At 41.2% G+C, this 14,929-nt stretch overlaps 1 protein-coding gene across 7 annotated transcripts in view; it reads right to left on the reverse strand.

The window, feature by feature from the left end:
* PAG1 (phosphoprotein membrane anchor with glycosphingolipid microdomains 1) overlaps window positions 1-13,794 on the reverse strand; it is a 179,845-nt gene extending 166,051 nt beyond the window's left edge. For 4 of the 7 annotated variants that reach the window (XM_053248295.1, XM_053248282.1, XM_053248287.1 and 1 more), the window contains exon 1: window positions 13,050-13,794. The gene's annotated coding sequence lies outside the window, so the exon portion shown is untranslated. Of the gene's footprint in view, window positions 1-12,643; window positions 12,939-13,049 lie in introns of those variants that run through there. The other 3 variants (XM_053248290.1, XM_053248291.1, XM_053248285.1) reach the window with 1 other exon arrangement.
* Window positions 13,795-14,929: the final 1,135 nt, after the last annotated feature.

Genomic DNA, 14,929 nt, shown 5'->3' on the forward strand with positions numbered 1-14,929 from the left:
AGATATCTTTGCTTTCTCTGTCACATACAACAGATGGATTTTGAAGCCACATTCATATCTTTATCCCAGGAAGTCAAGATTATATTATTAGCTATCATTGGCTGACACTGAGAACGGAGATTTGAAAGCTTATCTACATAAAAGGAAACACTGAAAGGCTAAAGTATCGCTATACATAAGTGTAATTTCACATGCACTATCAGAATATCAGAAGAGCCTACATCAGTTTTTGCAGCACTGCTATGAAGTCAGTGCCCTCGATGCTAGAATTCTTATCTTCTGACTTGTCAGAGACACAAAATATCAGGATCTAAGCCTTTTCTATTTCTTATCTGGCAAGTCACCCAAGGCAACCTGTATGCTTCTTCAGACGCAAAATAATAGACTATACATAATTTAAGATCTCATAATATGAGTACCTTTCCATTTCCAAACTAATGTATGCAAAAATAGCATTAATTGATGCTTACAGACTTGTAAAAGTCTCTTATAGCTCTTATAACCAGCTTTCTTCAGTAGATCAGAAAACAGAATAGTCTGTTGACAACTGAAATATACAACCAAACAAATTAGCATTCAGAGCTGCTGCCCTGATGGATCAGAAGAGACAGGCACATAGAAAGCAACAATATATGAATTTTTCAATATATCTATGAATGAACTCCTGTTGATGAGTACAAGAAACCTTTTTGAACTTCACAAGGTTTAATAACAGAGTGGCACAGTGAGAGCGCGCTGGGTCCATCAGCACCAAGAGATGAATAAACTAAACTCATATGGTATACAAACACTTCTAATCAGCATCATCTGCTAAGGTGGCCTGTTGTATGGCAGCCTTCCCATTATTGGGGAGAGACTGTAGCTCAGTGGTAAAGCATATGCTCTGGATGCAGAGAAGTCCTACATTTCCAGGAAGATGTTAACAGCTGAGAAAGATCCCTCTCTAAAACCCAAGAGAGTCACTGAGAGTCAGCATAGGCAATCCTGACCTAAACTGACCAATGGTCTGACTAGGAATATGGAAGCCCGTTTATTAAAACAGGCTTAAAAATACTTGTTTTATCATAATTTGTATAAGACATGCAGGCAGCAGGGAAGAAGGGGGCTGGATCAAAGGAGGATTTCCACTTATGAATCAGAAATTTGTTTCACAGACTAACTGCTGTTAGGCCCTGCATAGGAATTAGGCCCTGCATAGGAATTTATGCTCCAGGAGGGAAGAAAAGGGGTGGAGAGATACATGCTGTCTACTTGCAAGGTTCATTGGCAATGCTAGATCTGCACTGCCCTTTCTGTAATCAAAGACTGCACATGTGATATTTGTGCAGCTCCTAACTTTAGGACTAGAAATAATGATTTATATAAATATCTGCATTTTAACCAATTCACGAGTCAAGAACTGCCTTGTACTACAAATTATTTGGCCTGCAAACTTCAACCAATGCAATTAATTGATACAAGCTTGAAACCCTAGGTGATTTTTCTCAAACAAAAAAGTTCTGTTGTGTTCAATCATATTTACTCTCAGGAAAATATGCATAGGATTGCAGTCTAAAATTTGCATCCCAATTCATCAGTAGCTTTATATTCTTGTAAAACCTGTCTGCACTAAATTGGATGAAAAGCAGCTTAATTATAGTTTTTCCTTCCAGTGTGTAATACATAGTCTGCCTTTTGGGCCTTCCTATAGGTTTCTTTCTAACAGTATGAGCCACTGAAACAGACAGTAATCAGTTGAAATCAAGGTCAGTACTTGTCTGAAAGCTGAATCTTCTGCACAATCTTGATAGGCCATGAATTGAAAGAGGGGCTGTCATGTTTGTGTATTACTATAAAAAACCTCCCAAATGCATATGGAAATGTGGCCACTGGATACACTGATATAGTGTAGCTGAGTGGATAGGAAAGTGTTATTGTGGCTCACCTTTGTTCGTACTAGATGGACATTCTCTTATGTTTCTTTTTAAAAAAAATATACTTGAAATTTGACATTTTCCTGAATAATTATAGTTTGCTTCTGCTAACAGGATAAAGAGACATATTTTAATGTGGAGTTTTTCTTTATATTAAGCAGCAGGAAAGCAACTAGCCCTATTTAACCCCCGTACAGCATCCCTCCAGTGGCTATTACAGTATCTATCTTGTGTTCATTTTTAGACTATGAGCCCTTTGAGACAGGGAATAATCTTATTTATTATCTTTCTGTGTTTGAGAATTTTTGTTTTTGAAAAGTGAGATATAGCTTAGTAGCAGTAGTGGTAAAAGCCACAGCTTTTTTGCTCTGGGCTGTTCAAAGCGCAATAAAAACTACAATGTCGTGTCAGAATGTAATGTGGTTTGAGAATCTAACCCAGTACCTGAGTTAAGTAAGAAAGGTGTATAAAGAACTGTATCAGTTATACTTCTTTCCGTGGATCTCCAAGATCCATTCTGGGTAAAATTTTCACCAAACTACGTGAAAAAGAGGTGTAAAGACAGCTATTGTTAAGGGATTATAAAGTGAAATCTAGTTCAGCTAATCTTGCTTGTGAGTTTTAAAGGTAGTGTGGCTTCAAGTCTATTTCAACTCCTGGCACACAGAGAGCCCTGTGGTTTTCTTTGTTAGAATGCAGGAGGGGTTTACTATTGCCTCTTCCCACGCAGTATGAGATGATGCCTTTCGGCATCTTCCTATATCACTGCTAACTGATATAGTACCAGCGAGGATTTGAACCGGCAACCTTCTGCTCGTTAGTCAGGCATTTCTCCTCTGCGCCACTTAAACTAGCTTGTGAGTTTTACAGGGACTCAAATATTCCGACAGTGAAGTACATGAGGTCTCACCGAGAACTCTCTGGACTCAGAGCAGCTTTTGTTCATTATATTTTAAGTGTCTGTACACTTAAAAGAAACAAGTCCCTTTTCTCATATTTTTAAAAAGGCACTTTATTGTAGTTTTTGCAAGGTGCACATAACACATTTAATCAAGTCCTTCATATCAAGAGTGAGTAGACTTCAACTTGCCGAGAACTACTTTGATTTGTACTTAGAATACTCAGGACCACAAACTGTGGTCATTTTGCCAACTGTTGCTCAGAAAGCACACATGCAAACTTAGAATTAATGTACAAGAACTCTGAGCACACACTCACACCAGCAATTTGTTTTCAGTAACAAAACTGAGCTCACAGCCCTTTGACACAAAAATCCATTCCTGGTTTTCCCTAAAACTTGCTTCATTTCAGCACTGTATTTAGATACTAAAAATGCATCTTTACCATTTTTAAACAAATGGGACTCAAAAACCCTTGTTTTAACATCATATCACAATCCATCTTCTACCAGACCCTGCTATATGTTATTTTCCCCCAAGGACTTCTCAGTTCAACATACAGTACTATCTAAAAAAGGATATACACTTGATGCAGCAATTGCATTTTGTATAATATGTTGCCACATACACAGAGCACACAGTAAAATGCCTTGTTTTAATAATAGCCACAGTATTTGCAAGCCACTTTAAGAACACAAGAACTTCTCTTCAGCTGCAATGCTAAACTTACTTTCTTTAAATATTTATTACTGTATTTGGACCCAAATTCCTTAAAAATGTGTGGTACCCATTGGCGTAGCTAGGAAGGGGCAGGCAGGGCACGTGCCCTGGGTGCCACTTGAAGGGGGGGGTGCCATTTTTTAAAATGAAAATCTTTTTAAAGGTCACCGAAAACAAAATGGCCACCATGCATGCTCAAATGGCCTCTGTGAGGCCCTAGGCAATGCCAGGCCTCATAGAGGCCATTTGAGCATGGGCGGTGGCCATATTGTTTTCAGTGGCCATTAATATATATATATATATATATATATATATATATATATATATATATATATATATATAAAATTTTATTTTATTTTATTTTATTTTATTTTTTAATGGCCACTGCACATGCTCAAATGGTCCCTGCGTGGCCCTAGGCCTTGCCAGGCCTTGCAGAGGCCATCTGAGCATGCGTGGCAGCCTCCAAAATGGCCACCATGCTGATCTTTGCAGGCCCAAACAGGCCCAAAAATCAGCCCGAGACGGGCTGCGATGGTGAATTAAGAGGCCGGCGGGGGGAGGGGGGACCTTTGCAGACACCCACATACACACAGCGTCTAGGAAGCCCCCCAAAGGGGCTACAGGTGAAAAAATATTTTTAAAATTTTAATATAATATGTCACTGTACACATATTCAGTTTGGCACTATGTACAGAGAATCAGGGCTTGTGAATACTGAACGGAAGCTTATGAGCTAGGATTGTATTCATTTGCTCTTACTTTGTTTCTTGTGATAAGTGAGTTAAATGTGATGTCTTAATAATATGGCTATTAATGGTGAGTTTGTCTTTGAATCAGTGTGAAATCCTTAGTATTAGGCCACTGGGAGTTTCTTGCTCTCTTTCTCTCATTTTAACTGTCTTTTTTAAATACTAGAATATATTCCAAGCAGTGACACAGTTTACTCTGCATACCCTTTAATTATTTTCAGAGTATCTGGGAAAAGCCAAATTATCCATTTATTTTTAAAACGTATGTAATAGCGATGCTACAATTCATAGTAGAGAATTAGACAGGCACTTCTGTTTAGTTTTCCAAGTTCACCTCCACATAGTATTTGGGTATTTCATGAGCCCCAGCATACTGAAATTTGTAGTTTTCCAGCATTTTTTGGTCTGGCTGCGTCCACTGATAAATAGTTTTTGAAAGATTAAAAGATTAACAAGCTTGACTTGTATTTTTGAGCTGATATTATGGTAAAGTTATCTGAAAGATGGGTGTCAGATTTTTGGACAGGGGGCGCAATTTCAGTGCTTACCCTAGGCCCTATTTTCCCTAGATAAGCATCTGGTGGTACCAGTTGTGTCTTCATGCTTCGAGCACCAACTCAGATTTTCCTGGGGGTGAGGGACTTTCATTGTGAAGCCAAATGAACTATTCAAAGCTCAGGAAATCCTTCCCCTTCTGTAGCCAACCCTACTCTCTGTCACGTAGCTCAGTGATGGAGCATCTGCTTTGCATGCAAAAGGCCCCAGGTTCAATATCTGGCATCTCTAGGCAAGACTGTAAAAGACTTCTGCTTGAAACCTTGAAGAAGCCACTACCAGTCAGTGTAAACCAGGGGTTCCGAACCTTGGTTCCTCAGATGTTATTGAACTACAACTTCCATCATACCCAGCCACAATGGTCAAAGGCCCACAATGGCTGGAGATGATGGGAGTTGTAGTCCAACAAAATTTGGTGACAAGGCTGGGAACCCCTGGTATAGACAATATTGAACTAGATAGAAAAATGGCCTAACTTGGTATAAGGCAGCTTCCCTTGCTCCTTTGACACACACCCATGACTAAAACCAAACCAGCAGGCAAAACATCACTTTAGTGTACCCCGGGGGCAAATCGAGTCACGATACAAGGGCTTTTCCAAATACAGAAATGTTTATTTTACAAAACACAATACAAAAACCAGGAGTATTGTTTGAACTAGTAAGATCAAAGTGTGATCTAAGAAATGAGGGCGAAGCAGAAACTGATGTAGCCTAGCCACGTGTAGAAAAAAATGAAAGTGAGCATTACATGGGAAGGCTCTAGTAGAAGAAGTGAGCATTACAAGGGAAAGGCTCTAGTAGATTCAATTAGTAACTAGGAGTTGTTCCAATTGCATTAGGGTACAGTTAGCTGGTCCACTGGAACCCTTCTATTATTCAGGACCTCTGCTTGCTTTATCTACAATGCAAGAACACTGGGTGTGGTATCTTACTTTCCACGATCAAAGCATAATACCCCCACTTATAATACTAGCTTGCCATATGACCCTGAAAACACAAGTTTTAGTTCATGCAGCAGTTTTGCTTGGGCTCAGAAAAAAGGTAAATTCCCCCAAAACTGCCCAGAGACGCATGTTTTGGGTGACATAGAAATATTATAAATTAATTAATTAAAGGGGGGGGCACTGCTTAGTAACAGCAAGATTACTGAAATATACAACTGAGGTACCAGCTATTTTATTTATCTTTTCCCATGTGGCCTAAATATGCTGCTCTTTGCCACTTTTAATCAATGAATTCAGATAAAAATGTTTTATTTGCAATATTCCTATAATTCAGATATCTAGGCTTACTTAACATTTTATATGTGAATTGTGTAAACGCCTAACCTAGGACCAATAAAAATGATTCAAAGGAAGTTCTTTATTGGGACAAAACAAAGCCATCACTCTTTTAACAATTTCTGCTTTAGATTATCAAGTGTTTTCTTTCTAAAAAGCAGACTCCAGATGGTGCCGTCTACAAAATTAAAATCATTTTAATGGCTAGTTAACTGTGGTGCTTAAGTTACTTAGTGGAGTCCTTGCGAAACTGATGCATGAACTAACCCTTTCTACCCCCTCCCAATACTGTCATTAAAACTCCTTGCAATTAGATTTATGCAGAGCTCTGGGCTTTAAGATGCATTAAGAACTAGACAGCAGATTAATTTTTCATTAAATGATATTTTTACAAAAGGAATTAGAGAAACTCGTTTATGTGGATTTTAAGGATTAAAAATCACCCTTCTAGCTTTTTACCCATGCAAGCAGTTCCAGAGACTAATTTGGCCCAAATCAGTACAAGATCTATCATACTCAAGAGCAGGCTGCACACTGGTAGGAGGAAAACTTAAATCTTAGATTTTCAGTGTAACTGACTAGGATGGGGGCTGAAAGTGACCAAAATTAATGATCTCATTTGCTCCCTTATTTTCAGGTTTGTAAATAAGATTTTCTGTATTTTGCTTCACATTAACACTCCAATCCTAAACATAAAATGGAAGTGAACCCAAAGGGAATGCTCTTTATATATATTGATGTTCTTTATACGTATTGATTGATGATAATAATGCAAAGCACTGTTTGTATAAAGTGCCTTTCCTTTAAGTTACAGCAGGGGTCCAGCAATGGGAGGGGGGTGAGCCATTTCTCAGAGGGCACTTGTTCTCCCTTGCCTTTTCTAGCACCACCATAGACTGAAAATAGTCACTCATGTAAGGACATCCAGAATTCTCCAAAGGAATTTGGTACACAGCAAAATTGGTTCTTAATTATAGGAATGTATAATTGTTAGGAGAGGAGAGCTGATCTTGTGGTAGCAAGCATGACTTGTCCCCTTAGCCAAGCAGGATCTGGCCTGGTTGCATATGAATGGGAGACTAGAAGTATGAGCACTGTAAGATATTTCCCTTAGGGTATGGAGCCGCTCTGGGAAGAGCAGAAGGTTTCAAGTTCCCTCCCTGGCAGCATTTCCAAGATAGGACAAGATTTTATTTATTTATTTTTTATAGGACAAGATTTTTTTATTGAACCAACAAACTACCAAAGCATACAGTACATTGCCAAAGCACAATTATATACAAAGTGTTTGTTTGTACATGATATATCTACAAAGATTTACACACAAGGATTTGGAAACCCACAAGGTTATGAAGTATATGCAGGTAGTACTGTAACTCGGGGGTGGGGGATTACAAGGCACATCAGGTAATCGGGGGGGGGGGGGGGGGTGGGTTACGTCCAATGTCTATTTCCATAATTTGTCCCATTGCTGTTTGGAAGAGATACTCTTGCCTTTTTGCACATAACCATACAAACTTTTCCAGAAGAGATTTACTGTCTCATCTGCATGAACCTCTTGTTCACGTCTTCCCTCCCTATTCCTATGCAGGAGCATTGCATAAATGACATACAGGTTTACTAACCTGACTACGAGAAGGGGAACGTTCCAATTCCCTAGTATGATGGCACCCGTTCCGTCCCGTTTCCTTGAAGGTTTCTTTCTGGGACCTCGAAAAGAGCTTCTATCGCTCAAACCCGAGGTTAGTTCTTCCCAAGTCTGTTTTTCCAAATCAGGCCACTCTAACAGCTTGCTTACTCCCTGCCACACTCTTTTGGCTACCACACACCCTTTTAAGAAATGTGAGTGGGTTTCCAAGATAGGGCTGAGAGATATTCCTTCCTGCAACCTTGGAGAAGCCTATAAAAGTCTGTATAGACAATACTGAGCTAGATAGACCAATGGTCTGACTCAGTATATGGCAGCTTCCTATGTTCCTAACGTATGAACACAAGAAGCTGCCTTATACTGAGTCAGACCATTGGTCCATCTAGCTCAGTACTGTCTACACACACTGGCAGCAGCTTCTCCAAGGTTACAGGTAGGAGTCTCTCTCAGCCCTACCTGGGCATTTTTCACACAGCAGGCTTTATCGTGAGTTCGAGGCTGCCCTAAAAGCAGACACAAAAAGTGGATTTTTTTTACCCTGGATATAAATCGGGCTACACTTTATGTGCAATGAAAAACCTGAATCACGTGTGAAGTGCTTCCTGATAGCTCATAGGAACTTCAGGGTAAGTCTGGCTGATATGCGAATGCACACCCTTCATCCCGGAGGTGATACAAGCTAAAAGCACTGGGTGAAAAATGCCCTGGAGATGCACCAGCGTTCTTTTAAAACGTTGCAGTTATTGCTAGAACATTGCAGCAATACAACATTGCCCTAATCTTAAGCATACTTGTTTGGAAGGTATATTCAACCACAAAAGAGATCAAAAACAATGTTCAGGATTATCAAAATACATATTAGCCAATACAAATGCAGTACAGTTCCCATGAAAAATTCCCAGGGAGGATGATATCAGCATGTCTGAACTGCCCCTAAGGCTCTTATCCTGATGGCACTTCAGTATAAAATTAAGATGTACTCACCAGAATTTTTCTGTGAAATGAGCAGAAAAAGCAAACAGTATTTACTTTTGTAACATTCTAAACAGTTAAGATGAATTACTAAGACAGACAGAAAAATTTGGATCCAAAATATTTCAGCTATACTATAGCATTACACATAGAAGTAAATTTTGTATCTGAATCGCTAAAACTGCCCCTTGTACTTTCCTGCACTTGTTGTTCAGCTGTCTAGTTTTAACTGAAAGCCCACTCCTTTTACAAATTTAATCAGCTTGAGTATTCAGCACTACTGATGACATATTACTCTGCTTAAAGCCAAATCTTTGGATGACAGATCAGAATGTAAGGTTAAAGAGCTCTAGTATGCAAAGCATTATAGTTCAGCCACTTACTTATAAATCACTGACTGTGCATAGAGATAATTAGTCCTATTTGTTTTGTGCAGCTTGAAAGCATGAACATTTCTGTTGCATTTCATGATTTCTTATGAGTTTGCCCCTGAAATAATAAGGAAAGCATTTACTAGGAATAGAATCCACACACATACTCTTCAGTGCATGAGCACAAAATGTTTCTACTTGAGCATGGTGGAAGAGGGGCACCATTTCCTCCCAGAGCAGCTGCTTGTGGGTTACTGCTTCGGGGCAGGTCCATCAACCTGAGATGATGATGATGATGATGGTGATGATTTACATTTATATCCCACTCTTCCTCCAAGGAGCCCAGAGCAGTATACTACATATTTGAGTTTCTCTTTCACAACAGCCCTGTGATGTAGGTTAGGCTGAGAGAGAAGTGACTGGCCCAGAGTCACCCAGCTAGTTTCATGGCTGAATGGGGATTTGAACTCGGGTCTCCCCGGTCCTAGTCCAGCACTCTAACCACTACACCATGCTGGCTTCAAGATGCAAAAGGATGTGGCTGTAAGGGGAAGCCCCTATGAGTACATGTATGTGCTGGGATGAAGGACGTTCAATATAGGCCAACGTTAGCTTCTAATCAGTGTGGTACCAGCAGAACACAGCCAACCTTGGTTAGCTCTATGATTTCTTGCCAATCTTGGTTAAGAGTCCAAACCTACAGTGAAGCCATAGGGGACCATGCTAAGATAAACTTTATCCTGGTGTATGCGTGCATTTAGGGAAATACCAGTACAATCTGTTTGTCATCTTGCAAGCAGGGCTAGAAAGGTGGAGAAACTGTCTTAACAATCATTTGCTTGGTACAGGTATACTGCTTAACAGTATAAGCAGTATACCTCAAACCATGCTTTTTTTCTTCTTCTTTTTTTGCAGATTGCAAATCTATTTCAAACCATGATATGACATCCTAGTTTGCAACCAACCTTTAACTATAGTTTAGGAATTTAGACATTAAACACTACTGCACTTAAAGAAAACAAACAACGGCTGAACACTGTGTCTGCAGATGGCCACAGTTAATGCTTTGTATTGCTTTAGGAAGATTAAAAGACCACTCCATCCTCCCTCCCCTCACACAGAGCTGGTCTTGTAGTAGCAAACATGAATTTTCCTCCTCCTTTTTGCTAAGCAGGGTCTACCCTGGACCCATGCAGAAGGTCCTAGGTTCCCTCCCTGGCATCTCCAAATAGGACTGAGAGAGACTCCTACCTAAAACCTTGGAGAAACCGCTGTTAGTCTGTGTACAATACTGAGCTAGGTGGACCACTGGTCTGACTCGGTATATGGCAGCTTCCTATGTTCCTAGATTTCCAAACATCAGTCAGAATGAACAAACACTTCTGCTGTAACTGTTTGTGAAAAGAGGTGGACAGTATAAAAAGATAAAGGTAAAGTTGTGCCGTCGAGTTGGTGTCAACTCCTGGCGACCACAGAGCCATGTGGTTGTCTTTGGTAGAATGCAGGAGGGGTTTACTATTGCCTTCTCCCACGCAGTATGAGATCATGCCTTTCAGTGTCTTTCTATATTGCTGCTGCCTGATATAGGTGTTTGCAGGGATTCAATCCGGCAACCTCTTGCTCCCTAGGCAAGTTACTTCTCTTCTGTGCCATTATTTATTTATTTATTTATTTATTACATTTATATCCCGCTCTTCCTCCAAGGAGCCCAGAGTGGTGTACTACATAGTTTCTCCTCAAGTATTAGAGGAGAAGCCACTCATTAGGTGGCTTCTGGACAATATAAGCAGTAGCTTACAAACTACTCTATTGTTATAGGTTACCAGCTGCTGTCCAAAGCACATTTTATAGTTTATGTGCTCTGTGACAGGAACTAAATTTAGCAAATGTGGTTTTCATTTAGAACTACGACAGCTCAGGGCACCGTCCTATTGTCTCTGCACTTGGGTGTTACAACAAGCAACAAAGTTTACACCTAAATCATAAACTTTAGTACACTAAAAAGTCACCTTGCTGCCCACCACAGATAACTCGGCAATTAAAGAGTTTAACAGAATCCCATCATAGTCCATTGATTTGTGGGTGCAATTCCAAACTGCAGTACTAATACAAAATCTACATAGGAAGGGTAATCAGTCCTAGAGTAATCTGAGTAAAACCAACAAATTTCAAGGAAACCTTCAAGTGTGCACACTAATTAAGACTGACTATGAAGTGAAAATCTTGAATATTCTTACTTGGAAGTAAACTCAGCTAAAATTAATCTGATTTACTTCAAGTAAATGTGCTGGTATTTGGAGTGGAGGAGATGCAGACATGAAGAGCTCCTTTACTCCAAGTCATACATACTGGAAGCAATATAGGAGGTGCCACATAATCAGAAATCACATAATCTGGAACTGAATCTTCCCTGTTTTTTTAATACTAGAGTAAATTATATGAGTTGCATGTACACACACACGCTCTATCTTTCTCTTCCCCTTTCTATCTACTAGTTGTACGCAGGGGTTTTCCTCACCTGCTACAATCTTCCACACCATAATATCCTTTCTGTTCAAAATTATACTATGAATCCCGATTCCTTATACTGCCATCTACAAACCATTCAAAAGTATTTACACTGAATCACTGGAATGCACATGAGTATCTTGGAGACTATAACACATACAGCTGTCAATCAACTGGCAGTCCAATCCAGTCACAATAATGTTACAGGCATTTGTAGGTATCCACCCTCGCCTAATAATAATAATAATAATAATAGTGTGTTTCATTTCAAAGCCTAAAGCTGAAATCCATATTCCAAATAACCCTACAAAATTCACTGGCACATTAAAAGAAACAAAAATTGAGATGAAGCAGTTTATGCTTGGCAACCTTTAACTAGTGTCTGCAAATATTATGCCAGGTGTGCCTCTCTCAACCATGCTGCTCCCTCCTCAATACCCCCCTCCCTTTCTGCAAAGCAACAGACTGAATCTTAAAGCACTATCTCCATGTCTCAAGTGTTCTAACAAATCTTATCTCATTGCTCCTCTCTCTTAGTTTAAGTAAAGCTGAGGGATAGGATTTGCCATAGACCACCCAAGGAGCTTTATAGCTGAGCAGGAATTTAAAACTAGATCCATTACACATCTCACAGGCTTGCGAACTGCCACCACAAATTCAAGATGATGTCAGTTAACTTGCACCACAGTCTTAAATACATCTGCTTGAAGTGATTGCCGCTATGTCAATGGATCTTGGTTCTAAGCAATGTTGCACTCCTATTCACTTTCATAAGCCTCACTGAATACAGTTGGAGTTATTTCTGAATACAGTAGGAAAACAGTTACTTCTGAATAAGCATGCCTAGGATCAAACTGCATGCAGTTTGATTTTAGGCATACTTGTTCAGGAGTAACTGTCAGCCTTTCAGATGCAAACCTAAATCCATGATTTCAGAAACATTCTCATACAACCTCAATTCTCACACAACCTCAAGTCTCAATGAGATTACTTGGCTATGAACTAAATAGGGATTTCACTCACCTGCCTTTTATTCCCAGGTTATTTACTCTCCAAACCCCGCAAGGCAAATGATTGTTCGTCACATGCCATGAACCTGCCTTAAGAAGGCAAGACGCCAGGACTCACTGGAGCTGTTTGCTCTTCCATTTAAGAGCTCACCATTTAAAGTAACAGACCTCTCCCGGCTATCCTCCAAACTGCAGACTATAATTTCAGATAGGAACAACATTTATTCCATCGCCGTGTGAATTAGCTGGTCCAGGAGCTTTCAAGCAGAAGAGACCCTGAGCATCCGCAGAGTGCATTGCTCTCGCTACAGAATATCTACAAGCATTTCCCCAATACACCTCGCTGGATTTCCAGGAAGATTTCTCCCTTGGCATCTCTCGTTTTGCAAATCAAACCCTGCCAACACTTCTCAACTTACCAGAGATCAACACAACCCCATCAGCTGCTCGGGCGGTAGAAGAGATTTCCTTCCCCGCAGGGCAAGCGACTCTGTCTTGCTCCTAAGGCGCCATGCCCCAGCGGCGGCGGCTGGTACTGCAGCGCTAAGGCTGCGGACCCCGCGCTCCAAAGCAGCTTTCTCAGCCGCTGAGTCCAAACGGAGCCGGTCCCGGCAAGCGCTGAGCCCAATGCGCCCCCCTCCCCTCTCCTTTCTCCGTCTCGCTTCGCGAGTGAGGAAGGCAGAGGAGAAAGGAGGAAACGATATAGCACGTTGCAAGCAAACGGGGAAAAGAAAAAGAGGGGGGGGGGGGAATCGAGCTTCCCAACGGCAGGAGAGGCGCTGGGCACGGGAGGCAGGCAGAGCGCGAGCAGCCTGCTCTGGAGCCCCTCACGCAGGAGCGAAAAGAACGACAGCAGCAGCAGCAGCAGCAAGAGGAGGAGCAGAAGCAGAGCTGGGGAGAGAGCCGCGCGCGAGCATCGCCGACAGTGCGCATGAGCGCCAAGCACTAAGGGCTTTACACCACAGGCGCTGCTTGCGGCGGCATTAAACGACGAGGGAGGAGGCAGGCCGGGGACGAGGGTAGTGGGAAGCGGAGCACAAGCAGCAGCAGCAGCAGCAGCAGGCACCCTTCTCGCGCACTGCGGTGGCGGGTGCGCCTTTCTGCCCGTCTCTGGCCCGCAGCCAGGCCAGCCGCTTCCCTTGCATGGCGGCAGCAGCAGCAGCAGCCGGCTCCCCTTCCGCCCGCTTGCATGCTCCGCTTCTCCTTGAGGTCTGCTCAAGTCGTGTGTGTTGTACGTGCCATTTGGAGAACTGAGCGGCGACGCTCTCCTAAAGTTTCTGGCGGGCCAGTGTTGCAAATTTTTCTTCTCTGAGACAGAGGTTTTATTTGAGGTTCAGGCTGGGGGGTGGGGGGGAGAACCGAGCACATCTGGCAGCGCCCCCCACCCCCACAGGATGGTCACATTTGAAGCCCGCAAATGGCCAGTGCAGGTATTTATTAGCAAAACAAATAAAAGGTCTTTAGTGTGACTACAGAACAATCATGGGACAGATCGTGTCAATTGATTTTAATTAAATATTATTTTATTTACATATTCAAACCATTAAATGAAGAGTTTAATTTTCCTGCTGGACAACGTTGCCTCCAAGTGACATGAAGTCAATGGTGATATAGATTACTCTGTATCTTTGGAGGACATATAGATTAATCTAGCAAAGTGGCAAAGACACCATCTGTGATTTGCCATTAAGGCAAAATGTGTGATTACCTACTGGGATATCATTTATGGACATTAATTCACAGCAAGAAAAATTATGTAGAGACTCTGTCGATAAAAAGCTTTCTGTAGGGGAAACCTACTAAAATGTGAACAATCTGAATCTACAAAACCTGTGAATTGTCTCAGTCCTTGTCCCATGAGGAATATGGTGATCTTTCTCCTTTTCCCTGCTAGTCCAAGTGGTCAGGCTGAAAAGAATACATTTTCTCCATTTTCAGTTTATAATTTATTTTATTTTGTGTTTATATGCCGCCTGATATGTGTATCCCTAGTCTGTGTACACAATTTAAAACAAATGGGATACAGAGTAAAACAAAACATTTTCACAGAATAAAAGTTAAAACAATTTCATAGGATAAAAACAAACTGCTTTAAATTAATTTCAGTTAAAAGCCTGAGAAAAAGGTGTATTGAGGGTCTTCCTAAAAGCATCCAGAGGTGGAGATGCTCTTGTTTGGATAGGGAGCATATTCCAAAGCCCCGGGGCAGCTACAGAGAAGTCCCAAGACTCAAGTTGCCACCAAACGAGCCAGTGGCATCTATAACCAGACCTCCCCAGATGACCTTAATAGGTGGCAG

The sequence above is a fragment of the Hemicordylus capensis genome, chromosome 4, assembly GCF_027244095.1.
Source record: "Hemicordylus capensis ecotype Gifberg chromosome 4, rHemCap1.1.pri, whole genome shotgun sequence".
NCBI lineage: Eukaryota > Metazoa > Chordata > Lepidosauria > Squamata > Cordylidae > Hemicordylus > Hemicordylus capensis.